This window comes from Mesoplodon densirostris, chromosome 8, assembly GCF_025265405.1.
Source record: "Mesoplodon densirostris isolate mMesDen1 chromosome 8, mMesDen1 primary haplotype, whole genome shotgun sequence".
In the NCBI taxonomy this organism is placed as follows: domain Eukaryota; kingdom Metazoa; phylum Chordata; class Mammalia; order Artiodactyla; family Ziphiidae; genus Mesoplodon; species Mesoplodon densirostris.
In genome coordinates, this window is record NC_082668.1 from 7636544 (window position 1) to 7649021 (window position 12478).

The 12478-nt window shown below is 53.4% G+C and overlaps 1 protein-coding gene across 1 annotated transcript in view; it reads right to left on the reverse strand.

The window, feature by feature from the left end:
• The window catches only part of EFHD1 (EF-hand domain family member D1), a 40419-nt gene that overhangs the window by 27380 nt on the left and 561 nt on the right, over nucleotides 1-12478 (reverse strand). The gene's annotated exons all lie outside the window — the stretch shown is intronic.

Here is a 12478-nt window from a genome sequence, read left to right on the forward strand (position 1 = left end):
AGGCTTTTGAGACGAGCAGGGACATCCTCTTTGTCCCAGATGCCTGCAGCGGGAGTGCACTGCACCTGCCAGGGACTCCCACACGGATTCAGAAGGAGAGAGAACAGAGGGTGCACCAAGCTCCCCCAGCCTCGTGCTCTCAGACTGGCTGCCGTAGCCCAGTCGTGGAAAAGACCTCAGATTGGGAGGTTTCAGCTCCACGCAGATTCTCCCACTGATGCCAGCAGCCCAGCGTGGAAACAAAGCAAGCCAGCCCCCGCGACCACCCTGCAAAGGAACGTGCCAGTGGCAACCAGTTAATAGGCCAGGAGTGCTAAGTGCTTCAGCCACACTGAGGGCACAGATGCCAAGAACCCACGAGTGACCAGGTAGAGAAGGACAAGCCTTGGAAAGCTTTTGACCTGGCAAATGTAGCAGGGAACAATTTGGTCTATTGGAGCCTTGCTGGACTCCTCCTGAGGAAGGTGGAAGGCAGCAGGGGCTGGCAGTGTGCTCCTGGGGTCAGACTGCCCTGGTTCAAGGCCCCGGTGACCTGTGTGTCCTGTGATCCTGTGCTGTGTGTCCTGGGGCGAGTTACTCTCTGGGCTCTGTCCAGTTGCTGCCAAGATTACAGGAAGACAGATAAACTCTCAGCTTATCCGTAAGCTCATCAGTAAGGGCTCACTTTTTTAGTTTTGGCTCATTAAGAGAAGTACCCTAATCCTGGGGTCTCCCCTTGGTCCTTTTGAAATCGGGGCACCTTTGCTGGGTTTGGATAAGTACAGGCAGCTGGGGACTCACTTGGGAACAGGGAATGGAGCAAGTGGATCTGGGAATTCAGAGTTACCGGCTATCCATCCAGGAAGGAGGGGGAGAAGGGCATCCCAGGGGACGCCCGCCCTGCGCACACCCTGATGGAGGCGATGGGGAGGCCACAACGGCTCTTCTGATCAGGGGTGTCGAAATGAGCAATGGTGGTTCTTTGCTGTAGTAATGGGGTGTCTCCCCTTGTCTCCCCACACCTCCTAGAAAAGGCCTGACGGGCTGGGAAACTGGGCCAGAGGTGGCTCTGGAAACCTAGTTTGCCTGGGAATCCCCAGGAGCCCTGTGGATCTCAGGGGACGGGTGCCCCCAAACAACCCGGGGTTTCCACCCCCAGACCCAGTCAGGCCTGGTGTAGCCCCGGTAGTGACCCACACTCCCTCGACTCCCAAGCCCAGGAGTCAGGGAAGGAAATGGCCAGGGGGAGGCCCTGAGGGAGGGGGAGGTCAGGGGCTACAGGCCCAGTGGAAGTGGACTGTGGGGGGACTCAGCCGTGCCTCCACATGGAAAGGGAAAGCACCTGGGCTGCCAGCCTCTGGGTCTTCAGAGCCTCCACCACAGCCTCCACCCACAGCTTCCCTGCCGGTGGCCCCTTTCCAGTGTCCTTCCTCTGGGCTGGCACCACCTTAAATCCAGCAGCCCTGCTAGGGGCCTGGACCTGCAGCTCCCTCAGTGGAAAGAACCTGGGGCTGGACCTGGAGTGACCTAGTTAAGGCTGCGACTGCACACCAAGTGGTCACGCGATCTTGGGGACAACCTGAGAAGATGGTCACTTTCCTTTTTCCGCATCTCACTTACAGGCATGTGCCCTGTGTCACGTGGTTGTTGGCACTGCCGGAGGGGACTACACAACCCCACCGAAGGCTCCTATTCCTGACAGCCCTGGGAGCTGGGAAGCTCCGCTGGAGCCGTAATTAGGGCCTCAGGGCAGCTCCAGAAGCAGAGCTCAGGCCCCTCTACAGAGGTCAAGGATCCCCTGTCTTGCCTGTGGCCCTGGGTCCAGCCCTGGGGACTGAAGGAAGAAAGAAGTCAGCCACAATCAACCTTAAAGAGCGGACCCTGCTCTCCCAGGGCAAACACCTGGGAGGAGGGAGAGGGGAACCTCCTAAGAATCAACAATAATGGACAGATTGGAAATTGGGGGTTATGGGAGAGAGACGGTGGAGGGGCAACAGCCCAGCAAGAATGGGGTCAGGCTGGGGCAACCAGCGAGAGAGAAGAATGCAGTAGCCAGCTGTGACCGGCCTTGAGGGTCAGCGTGAAGAGTCTGAACTTCGTCCCACGGTCCCCATCTGTAAAATGAGGGATGATATAAGCACCCATCTCATAGCGCTTACGAGGTGTAAATGCCAAGAACAGTGCCTGCACACAGTAGGTGCTCTGTAAGCAGTGCTGTTAGCAGTGGCTGTGCTCAATGAAGTTGGCCCTTGTAGGAAAGGGTGGGGGGAGTATGAACCATTTAGGGAGGGGACAGAGACCCTGTCACTGAGGCCAAGATGGACAGAGCTGCACAGGATCAGCGGCCAGCACCTCTCCAAGGCTGTGACAGAGCTCACCATGTCCCTGCGGGCGCAGAGCTGAGCCTGTCAGCAGCCAGATCTTGTTGGTAGAGGGCTGATGACCGGGGACCATGGTCCCAGGCAGAGTGTTCAGTGAGAATTGCCAGGCGGGGCTGGGGGTCCCTGGGAGCTGCCTAATCCCAAGGCTAGGATCAACTGCAGCCCTGGGGTCCCTTGCCATTCTGACCAGGAAAGGGCAGCAGGGCCGGCCTCAGGCATGTGACCGTTTATAAGTCCTGAACGACATCCTTCTACTTCCTGCGAACCCGATCTGAGCTGGCAGACTGCTAAGGACATAGTGTCAGCCAGAGGCAGCCTTGTGCGGAGACAGACCACCCAGTCCTCACCTCCAAAATCAAAGAATTTACCTTCACTCAGCAACACGGGGGGCAGCTAGGCGGAGACTGAAAGAAAATAAAACCAGGCCTGGACACCCTCCAACACACACACCTACCCACCCACGACTTGTACAAAGGGCTCCACACTGAGAGAAGGGCCGTTAGCAGCAGAACATCAAGCAGGCACTGAAAGGAACGAGAGCCATCAGTGCAGGTGACACGCACCAAAGATGGCGCTGGCCACGTGCACTCCCGCCTCTCCACCTGGAGACCCTTCTAAAAGGAGAGGGAATCAGAGGCACTCAACTCATGATGATAGAGGGAATAAGGGAGGTTGGAAGGGGGCCTAGGGAGAAGGGGGGGTGGTCCAAAGACTTGAGATGAAGAACACCTGCTTTAACCACGGGGCTCAAGGAGGCAGCCACCCAAGGCCAAGGTCTCTGTGCAACCAAGTTAGTTTTCGTTTTCCTTTACATCTGGAGGGCTTTTGTTCTTTGTGGGTTTTTTTTTTGTTGTTGTTGTTGTTGTTGTTGTTTTGGCCGCACCACGAAGCTTAGTTCCCAGGCCAAGGATCGATCCCGTGCCGTCTGTAATGGAAGCACAGAGTCCTAACCACTGGACCGCCAGGGAAGTCTCTAAGCCCTTCCTGACCACAGCCCGGCTCAAACACACCTTGGACCACCTCTCAGAGGAAGTAACACCAAGGCAGCCCTTCCAGGGTGCAGAATGTCACCCAGGGATCCCAGCTGCAAGGCACCAGCTGCCCGGCCCTCTTAGGTGGCAGGAGAAGCAGATACACATATTGCTCCTACTCCAGCAATAATCTTCCAGAAGCAGCTCTGGGGTCCTAGAGCTCTGGGATCACTCTGCCGTCCACTTCTGCTTCTGCCTCTTTTTCCCCTGGGGGCTCCAGGTCTGCCCCAACCAGTGAAACCACAGGCCACTGACAGGGAGAGAGGCCGAGAAGTGAGGAAAGGGACGAGCAAGACCACCGACAACTCACAGGGCTCAGGATTCAGAAGATTCCAAAGCAGTTGCCTAGAATAGGGGCCGGCAAACTATAGCCTGCAGGCAAATTCTGCTCACCGAGTTTATCTGGACACAGCCATGCCAGTTAGTTTAGGTTCCTTGATGTATTGTCTGCAGCTACTTTCGGTCACAGTGGCAGAGTTGAGCAGTGGCAACAGAGACCCTAGGGCCCACAAGGCCAAAATAGATTTACTACCTGGCCCTTTACGGACCAAGCTGGCCCAACCCTGGCCCAGAAGGAACTTTGACCGTCGTCGTACAGCCTATCCCCCAGCCTTCCAAGAGCCTCCCAACCCTTCCCTGCTGCAAAACTCTCACTCCACGAAGACAGACCACACCTTCCAATGGAACTCCAGAGAAAGGGGCTTACCACCTTTGAGACTACTCTTTTTATTTCTCAACAACTCCAACCACGAGAAAGTTCTTTCTTCTCTGCGCTGAGCCAAGGCCGTGGCGTCCTTTCACTGAACCCTCATTACCCACCTTCTGCCCCCTGAGGTCGAGCAGATCCCCACCAGACTTCAAACTCTCAGCCCCCATCCTCTGGCTCCAAGAGCCTCGGCCCCAAGGCCTTTGATCCATCGAGGGCCTGAACCCCTTCCCAGTCCTGGCTGGCTGCTCCTCCCTGGCTTTGTCCAGAAAGACCACGACCCCCTGCCCTGAATGCAGCAGCTTCACAGTGTCTGCTAGGCTACCCGGGGTTTCTTATACATGGGTGGTGGATGGCTTTTCCAGGATGTGCATCCTTCCCTGTCAAGCAGCATCATGTTAAATCCAGCCCATTGTTCAGAGTTCATAGAGCTTCTCGAGGGCAGAAACCCCTCCAGATCAATCTGTATATTACCAGTACCTGGCATGTGCTTCACTGAATGAATGAAAAAACTGAATGAATGAATGAAAAAAATGAATGAATGAATAGCTCATAGACAGCAGGTGAGAAAGAGGCTAATCATTAACATCATTTTGGTATCATAGGAGCAGACATTAGCAAATGTACAGACAGTGCTGGCCATGGGAGCCCAGGGGTGGGAGCACTGGGAAAGGGATCACAGAAGGTCCGTGCAGCCTTGGAACCAAAGAAGGATTCAGTGCGGGACTTGGGTCTGTGTCTTGGCAGGCCATAGAGCACAGGTAGAGTTTCATCCTGCAGGATGGCACAGTCCACGCTCCAACAACTCAGATATCCCTGTATGTAGGCCTTCCAAGGACCATCTAGCATTTAGGACCAGGGGAGCCCTTCAATCACCAACACTGAAGGGACACAGAAGCAGGGGGAGGCTGCAGAATGTGAGCCTGCAAGAGTGCACCTGATACATAGATATTCATGAAGCAGGAAGCTAATAATAGCAAGCTGTGCAAAACCTAGCGTGTGTGCTGGGATCCTACACTGAGCATCTCTTCCCCAAGTCACGGACAGGCCTGGCAGCCACTAGCTCCAGAGCCTGAGACCTGATTCATTCGACACATCCTTAGAGATCACTGGTTCAGCCACGCCGTGAAACCACACATGATGTAGCCCGTGTCCACCAAGCCCCCCAAATTCAATGGAAGATGGTATTTCTATTTACTAGTTAGTCTGGTGGGTGGGGAGGTATCACAGGGCTAAGAGTATAAATAAAGTTAGAGTCCCCTGGACCTTAATGCTTTGAAACTAGGCACTTAACTAATTTTGCAAGAGAGAAAGGAAAAAGAACTTTTTTTTTTTTTGGCGTTATGTAAGATTTTAATAAGTCACTCGAATTCTCACAAAATGTGATGCTCTGTAATAAGGAGGGTGGAGGAGGCTTCCCAGAGAAAGGAGGTGAGAAACAAGGAATGAGGAGAAAGGAAACTCTCCGCAAAGATAAAAGTGCCAGAAACAGTGGCACCTCCTTCCAGCTCCCCGGACATCACACTCTGGGCAAAGAAAACCAGTGCTTAAACCTCTCTAAGAAATAGTTACCGGTTACAGCATCTTTCTGCCGGAGACCAAGGCCCCAAGCAGAAGCCGGCCTGGGTTCTGGCTGACTGCCCGCCAGGAATTCAGACAAGCCCTGGGTTCTCCTGCCCCACCTTCAAGCAGAACAGTCAAATGTGCAAAATCCAGTGCAGGTGAGGGAAATTCGACTCTAAGGTGGATCACCGTGCACTAAAGACACAATCAGGAGAGTCAGAAGCCCTCGCCCTTCTCTAAGGGGGAAAAAATCACTTAACTAACTTCCAGTTATTTCCATCCACCTTTCCCTGTGTATAAGGCAATTCGCTCAAAAGATACAGATAAAGATCCACCTCCCCAGTAAACCTCCTTAACGGGGCTCCCTTCACCCCTTTGGCAAATTCCCAGCCCCCCAAGTCCACACCCCTTCCTCCCTCCCTTAGAGAAAAGTCTAGGGAGGAGAAAAAGAAACTGGGGGTGGGGGAGATGAGAAATGAAGAGTTCCGGGGCAGCCCTGCCTTTTCGGGGTTCAGCAGTGATGGGGAGTCACGTCCTGGCAGGGCGTCCATGATGTCATCATTTCCGATTCTGATAAAAAGACAACTTTCCCACAGCCAAAGGCTCCTCTCCCCACCCTCTCTCTGGGGCATTGAAACACAAGCTTTTAGTATGCTGCAAGAACATCACAGCTGCATTTTAAGATGCTGTATTTGGGTCCACCCTTAAGTGGCTGCCCTCATTACCTCCCTTTGAAAGGGGCCTCTGGATAAGCCCAAGGTAATTAAAATTTCCTGTCTAACCTTCACCGCTCCACCAGCTCGTATTACAGCCCTGGACACACACTGTAGAGTCAGTTTCTTCGGGGCCGTCTCACTCTTCGTTTAAAATCAGGCCACTATTCTCTTGGCCCAGCCTATCCAGTAACACTCTTGGAAACGGAGAGGGAACTTTCTCTGGCGGGGCTGGTGACGCCTCTGGCTTCCCACACTCATTAGAAAATTCTCTCTCTTCTACAACACACCAGGCTCATTTGTAGTAGGTCCCAACAATACAAAGGCAAATAAATGACCCCCGCCCCAAGAAGCTGATGTGTTCACAGGCTGGAAAGGATCCAGGGTTTTTTAAACCTTGAAAATGTAAGAGATCCCTAAGTGAAATACTTTTAAATAGGAAAATCAACTTTAAAAGATCAAAGCACGTTCTGCAGTGTCTGCATGAATCTATATAGCCCCGGACAAAAAGAACAGGCGTACTTTGTTCCGGTCAAGTCAGGTTCTGAGTGAACTCTAAGGCGACATCAGAATCTGGATCTAGAAACGGATTAAAAGCGAAATTCTTGCTGAAAGTAAGTGCACTCCTGGCACAAGTTGGGGGTTTTCTATTGGTATTGTTTTTTTGTAGTTAGATGGCAACTCCATTTGAAATAGGGTTAGGCTTTGCGAAGACTGATCCCCCCTTCTGTTGAGGGTAGGAATCATTCTGGCTTTGGTTACATCTCAGACCTCCTAAATCACCTAAACAATCTAAAGTGGTTAAGACTCTGACATGTCATGATGCACATAGACAGAGCACCTCTGCCCAGGGGCAGTAATGGGTTGAAGAGGGTCCCCCCCCCCAAAAAAATTCACAGCTATCTAGAACTTCAGAATGTGACCTATTTGGAAATAAGATCTTTGAGATATAATAAATTGAATTAAAATGATGTCATTCTGTGGAATTCCCTGGCGGTCTAGTGGTCAGGACTCAGCATTTTCACTGCCGTGGCCCGGGTTCAATCCCTGGTCAGGGAACTAAGATCCTGCAAGCCACGCAGCGTGGCCAAAAAAAAGAAGTCATACTGGATTAGGGTGGGCCCTAAATCCAAGGACTAGTGTCTTTACAAGAAGGCCACGTGAAGACACACACACACAGGGAGAACACCATGTGACTATCAAGACAGGGTGATGCGTCTGTAAGCCAGGGATGCCAAGAATTGCTGGCAACCATCAGAAGCTAGAAGAGGTATGGAAGGGTTCTTCCCTAGAGGCTTTGGAGCGAGCATGGACCTTCTAACACCTTGATTTCAGATTCCAGCCTCCAGAACGGGAAGAGAATACATTTCTCTTGTTGTAATCCACCAGCTTGTGGTCCTTGTTACAGCAGCCCTAGGACACTCATCCACTCACCCAGAAGTAGAACGAATAAGTCCCCTCAACAGAGCCCTGGGGGTAGTCCCAGGGGGACCAATTACCCACGAAGCGGCCATGTCCCCACTCCACAGCTCAAGCTGCAGGTGAAATCAACTTCAAAGGAGAAACCAGACATTGCAAAGTGTTTGTAAATTATTTAACAAAAAGGACAACACACAATTTGCACATCCACCAAAATTATGGCTGTGAAAATTAGTGCTGAAACTTACTGGCCTCACCATGGGCCAAGCATTGAGCTAACTGCTTCATATACATGAATTTATTTAATCCCCACAGTAAACTCACAAGGCAGGTACTTTTCTATCCCCACTTGACATAAGGGGAAACTGAGGCACAGAGCTTTTCAGTAGTAACCTGCCCAAAGTAACCTTCCATGTAGCAAGTGGTAGAGTTGGGGTCTGAACCCAGGAAACCCGGGTCCAAGTTCACGCTCTTAACAGCCGCACAACACTGCTTCTGCAATGGATAGAATGTGGAAAGCATGAAAAACAAGTTGAGATTTTTCACATAATTTTTTTAAAATTTATGCATAAAAACCAAAGGAAAAAGAAAAAGACACATTTCAGTTGGGGTCAGATGTGTGGCAACGAGCAGCTGCTGACTGGACAGGGTGATGGCGGAGTGACATACCCACAGGGCAGGGAGACGAGTCGGGGACGGGTGGGCATGCCCAGGGCTTCTCCAGGAAGAAGAGGCACCACAAAGGGATGCGCTTGCCCAGCCCAGAGAGTGGCCAAAGCATGTGCAGAAAAGTGTCGATGCAAGAGTGCGCATGGGGACGGGGATGTGAGCAAAAATTAGGCTTTCAAGAGGACCTACCCAGATGTAGTTTTGGGTTTTTTGTTTTTTTTTTTTAAGTCATGCCATTTTTTGTTTTGTTTTGTTTTGTTTTGTTTTTTTGCAGTATGTGGGCCTCTCACTGTTGTGGCCTCTCCCGTTGCGGAGCACAGGCTCCGGACGCGCAGGCTCAATGGCCATGGCTCATGGGCCCAACTGCTCTACGGCATGTGGGATCTTCCCAGACCGGGGCACGAACCCGTGTCCCCTGCATCGGCAGGCGGACTCTCAACCACTGCGCCACCAGGGAAGCCCAAGTCATGCCATTTTTTTAAAAAAGTCAAGTAGGACAGCAGGAACAGGAAAATATGAAAGAGGGCCAGCAGAAAAGCTGGGCTGGGCTGTGAGCAAAGCTGGGACCTCATCAGCTCATCAGCTGCGGAGGGCCAGCTACAGGACAGGTGGTACTGCCAGGTCAACGGGTGGCAAATCCCTAAATCCCAAGCCCCACAGCAGCCTTCCCAGGTAGGAGTGGGCCCACAGCCTACCGCAGCCTGAGCAAGGGCAGTGGGTGCAGGCAGCCCCCAGGGCTAGCGAGATCGGCAGAGAGGGTCCTGGAGCCAGCTGGCCGCCTGGAGGGAGCTCAGGGTAGCAGGATGGCAGAGAGACCGGGGGTAGCAGGGGGGCTGGCCTGACTTAGCAACCATAAGGGGCCCTCCACGAGATGAGGGGTTTGTCCATCAACTAGAGTCACCGCCACGTGCCAAGCACCGAGGATGGATGAGGACTAAAACCGGAGCTGTGTCAGAGATGTCCAAGTGACAAAATCTCCCAGACTGGGGAGTCCCTGACCCTGGTGGGGTGGGGAGAGCAAAGTTTCAGCTGCCTCCCAGGTGAGGAAACTGGGTGGAAACACCTGAGGGGAACCCCCTCGGGCTCAGCTGGAGGAGGCTGAGTCTGGAAGCTCAGGGGGGGACCGGGTGTGGGTAGCAGGGCAGCCTGAAGGCACAGCAGGGCGGGAAGCGTTCTAAACATGGACATAAGCCTGGAGCCAAGGTGGAGGGGGGACAGCCTTCAGCAAAAGGCCCCTGTTCCACGTCACATGCTGACTTGGCACTGGCCATCCCCTCCTCTCACTCAGTTCTCACCAAACCCTTGAAAGAAAGGGTTGCCCCCGTTTTACAGATGAAAAGACAGAAGTGGTTAAGCAACTTGCCCTTGATCACAGCTAATGACCCTGGAATGAGGGGACTATAGCCCCACCTTCCTCAAACTCATGATGGATAATTGGGTCTCTTTTTTTTTTGGCCGCATTGTATAGCATGTGGGACCTTAGTTCCCTGACCAGGGATGGAACCTGTGTCCCCTGCAGTGGAAGCGCAGCATCTCAACCACTGGCCCACCAGGGAAGTCCCAAGATAATTGGGTCTTGATACTAGGTTTAAGGGGTGGGGGGTGCCTTTCCAAACCACTGTTGGGGGAAATATCATGCCCCGAGTGGCCCCTGTCCCTGGCAGTCACAGCAGCTACCTGGCCTTCATGGGAAGGTGGTACTCTTACCAGCAAGAAACTAAGGCTTCGAGGGACCATGTAGCTTGCCCAGGGTCACAGGTCCTAGGCCCTGTCTGACCCTATGCCTGTGAGGCTCCTCCTGCCACACTGGTGTCTCCAGCCACCACTTGGCCGACTCTAACTGGAGCAGTCTTGCCTCCCCTGCCTTCTAGGACATGGGGGGAAATCCCCAGGAAGGTTTCTTTGTAATTACTCGTGCCTCAGATGCCAAGGACACTGGAGGCTGAAGGGCTGAGTCTGCCCACAGTCAGGTCCGGGATGGAGCTGTGAAGGACCTTCACAGTGAGCAGCGCAAATCCCCCCTCCTCAGCAAGAGCCCCACTGCCAGTCCCCCTGCTAGTCTCCGCAGGGGTAGGACACGTGGCTCAGGCCTGGCCAACCAGAGCAACGGGCTGCTCTGGCCACAGCAATTGGTTCAGAGCCAATAAGAAGCAATAGTAAAGCTACAAAAGACACACACACAGTAAGGTCTTTGCTGTGGTTACTCTTCCCACTGGACTTGCTGGAGTTGCTGTGGCCACACTGCCGCCACCAGGGATAAGCCACCTGAGAATGGGGACAACACAGAGAGGAAGCTGGCTTAAGAAAAAGAAATTAAGCTCTGATGACATCATTTGAGCTCCCTGATCCAGCCATACCTGACACCAGTCCTTTTTTAGGTTTATGAACCCATTAATCCCTTTCTTGTTTATGCCAATTTTGGTTGCAAGTGACAGAAAACCCAACCTAGACTTGTGACTGACACAGTAGCTCTGGAGGAAGAAGTCTTGTGCTCAGGCTGGACTGCCAGCTCTGTGGGACCCCAGACCACACACTGGCTTCCCTTTAGCTTGACCCTCTTCCGGTATCTGTTTCCTCGCCAACGCCACCTTGCTTGGTCTCCCAAGCCCCTCTGATTGTGTGGACTCCCTTTATTACTCTTAGGCAGCCAACAAACAAACAAACAAACATCCTTTCAAAGATTGTTCTGCAGAAAAAAATAATAGTAATAAAAATAAATGAAAGAAATCTGAATCACCCCACAGTGATTGGAAGAAGAAGGTCCCCAAGATGTGCCCTCTGAAGCCAGCTGGACTGGGAGGAAGTGCTGGGACCTGGGAGCAGCCAGAAAGGGAGCAGAATGCCAGGAAATGCATAACCCCAAATAAATCAAAGGGGCTGTGACGCACCATTCACTTTTCTGTCTCTGCCCCAGTGCATTCTTTTGCCTCAACTCAGCCTTCCTTAATGGCCCAAATTATACCTATCGGGTGTTAACACCAGAGATCAGTGCCTGGAAGCCAGGGACGCGGAACTCAGGGTGTCAGGGAAGCGGAGAAGATGCGGAGGCTCCGGGTACCAGCCTCTGCTGACCTCCGCGCAGGGGCTGGGGCTGGACAACAGCCCAGCCTCAGGAAGGGGCCCAGGCTCCCGCCACACAGCGCCGGCCAGAGCGCCTTTAAATAGAACCTCCACGCGGGAGGACAAACACATTCCAAGCGCATTTTAAACCGCCCCAAGCATGACCTGGCCGGCGGCCTCCGCTCCCCCAGGCATTTTTCCGGTCTTGGCCCAATTCTGGAACTAATATTAATAGCTCAGTTAGGAGCTTACGGTGTGCAAAATACTTTATGGCCTTAAAAGGCAGGGACGATTACTTCCCCCACTCTCCAGATGAAGAAACTGAGGCCCAGGGAGCTGCCAAGCTACGAGGCCGACTACCGGGGGTCTCTCTACGCTGCCTCCACCGCCCGATGGGGTTGACACGGCAGGGCCGGAATGAGCCCCCGCCGGACCAGCTGCCACCTGCCTTGTCCGGTTCCGGAAGGGCGCCTCCTGCCCAAGAGGCAAGAAGGGGGAAAACAGCCAAGGCGACGCTCCCAAGAGGCTCCCTGAACGTGCTCGTTCCAGGAACGTCCTGATCTTTCGTGAAGAGTTTAACAAACTCCCCGTTCTCAGTCTCTGTTGGTACATCAAACCCCGCGCGGCAGCCAAGGATAACTTTCCTCCTTTGTTTTAAAAGATAAAGGACAACGAGGCTAATTTCTCCCTCGGGAGATAAAGTTAAAGTTGGCAGGTGAGGCGCGGCGCGTCTCCGTTTCCTAGAAGTTGCGCCCTGGGCAAATCTCGGAGCCGGCCCGCAGAGGGGGCGGGACCCGCCGTCCGGACCCGGGAGCCCCGGACTCGGGCTCGGCTGCCCGAGGGGAACTTCTGACCTGGGTCACGGAGAACGGCGGCTCCTGCTCTCGGTGTCCCAGCCCCGCTGGATCCCCCCCCCCCCACCGCGCCGGGATCGGTCGGGGCGCGCTGGATCTGGGG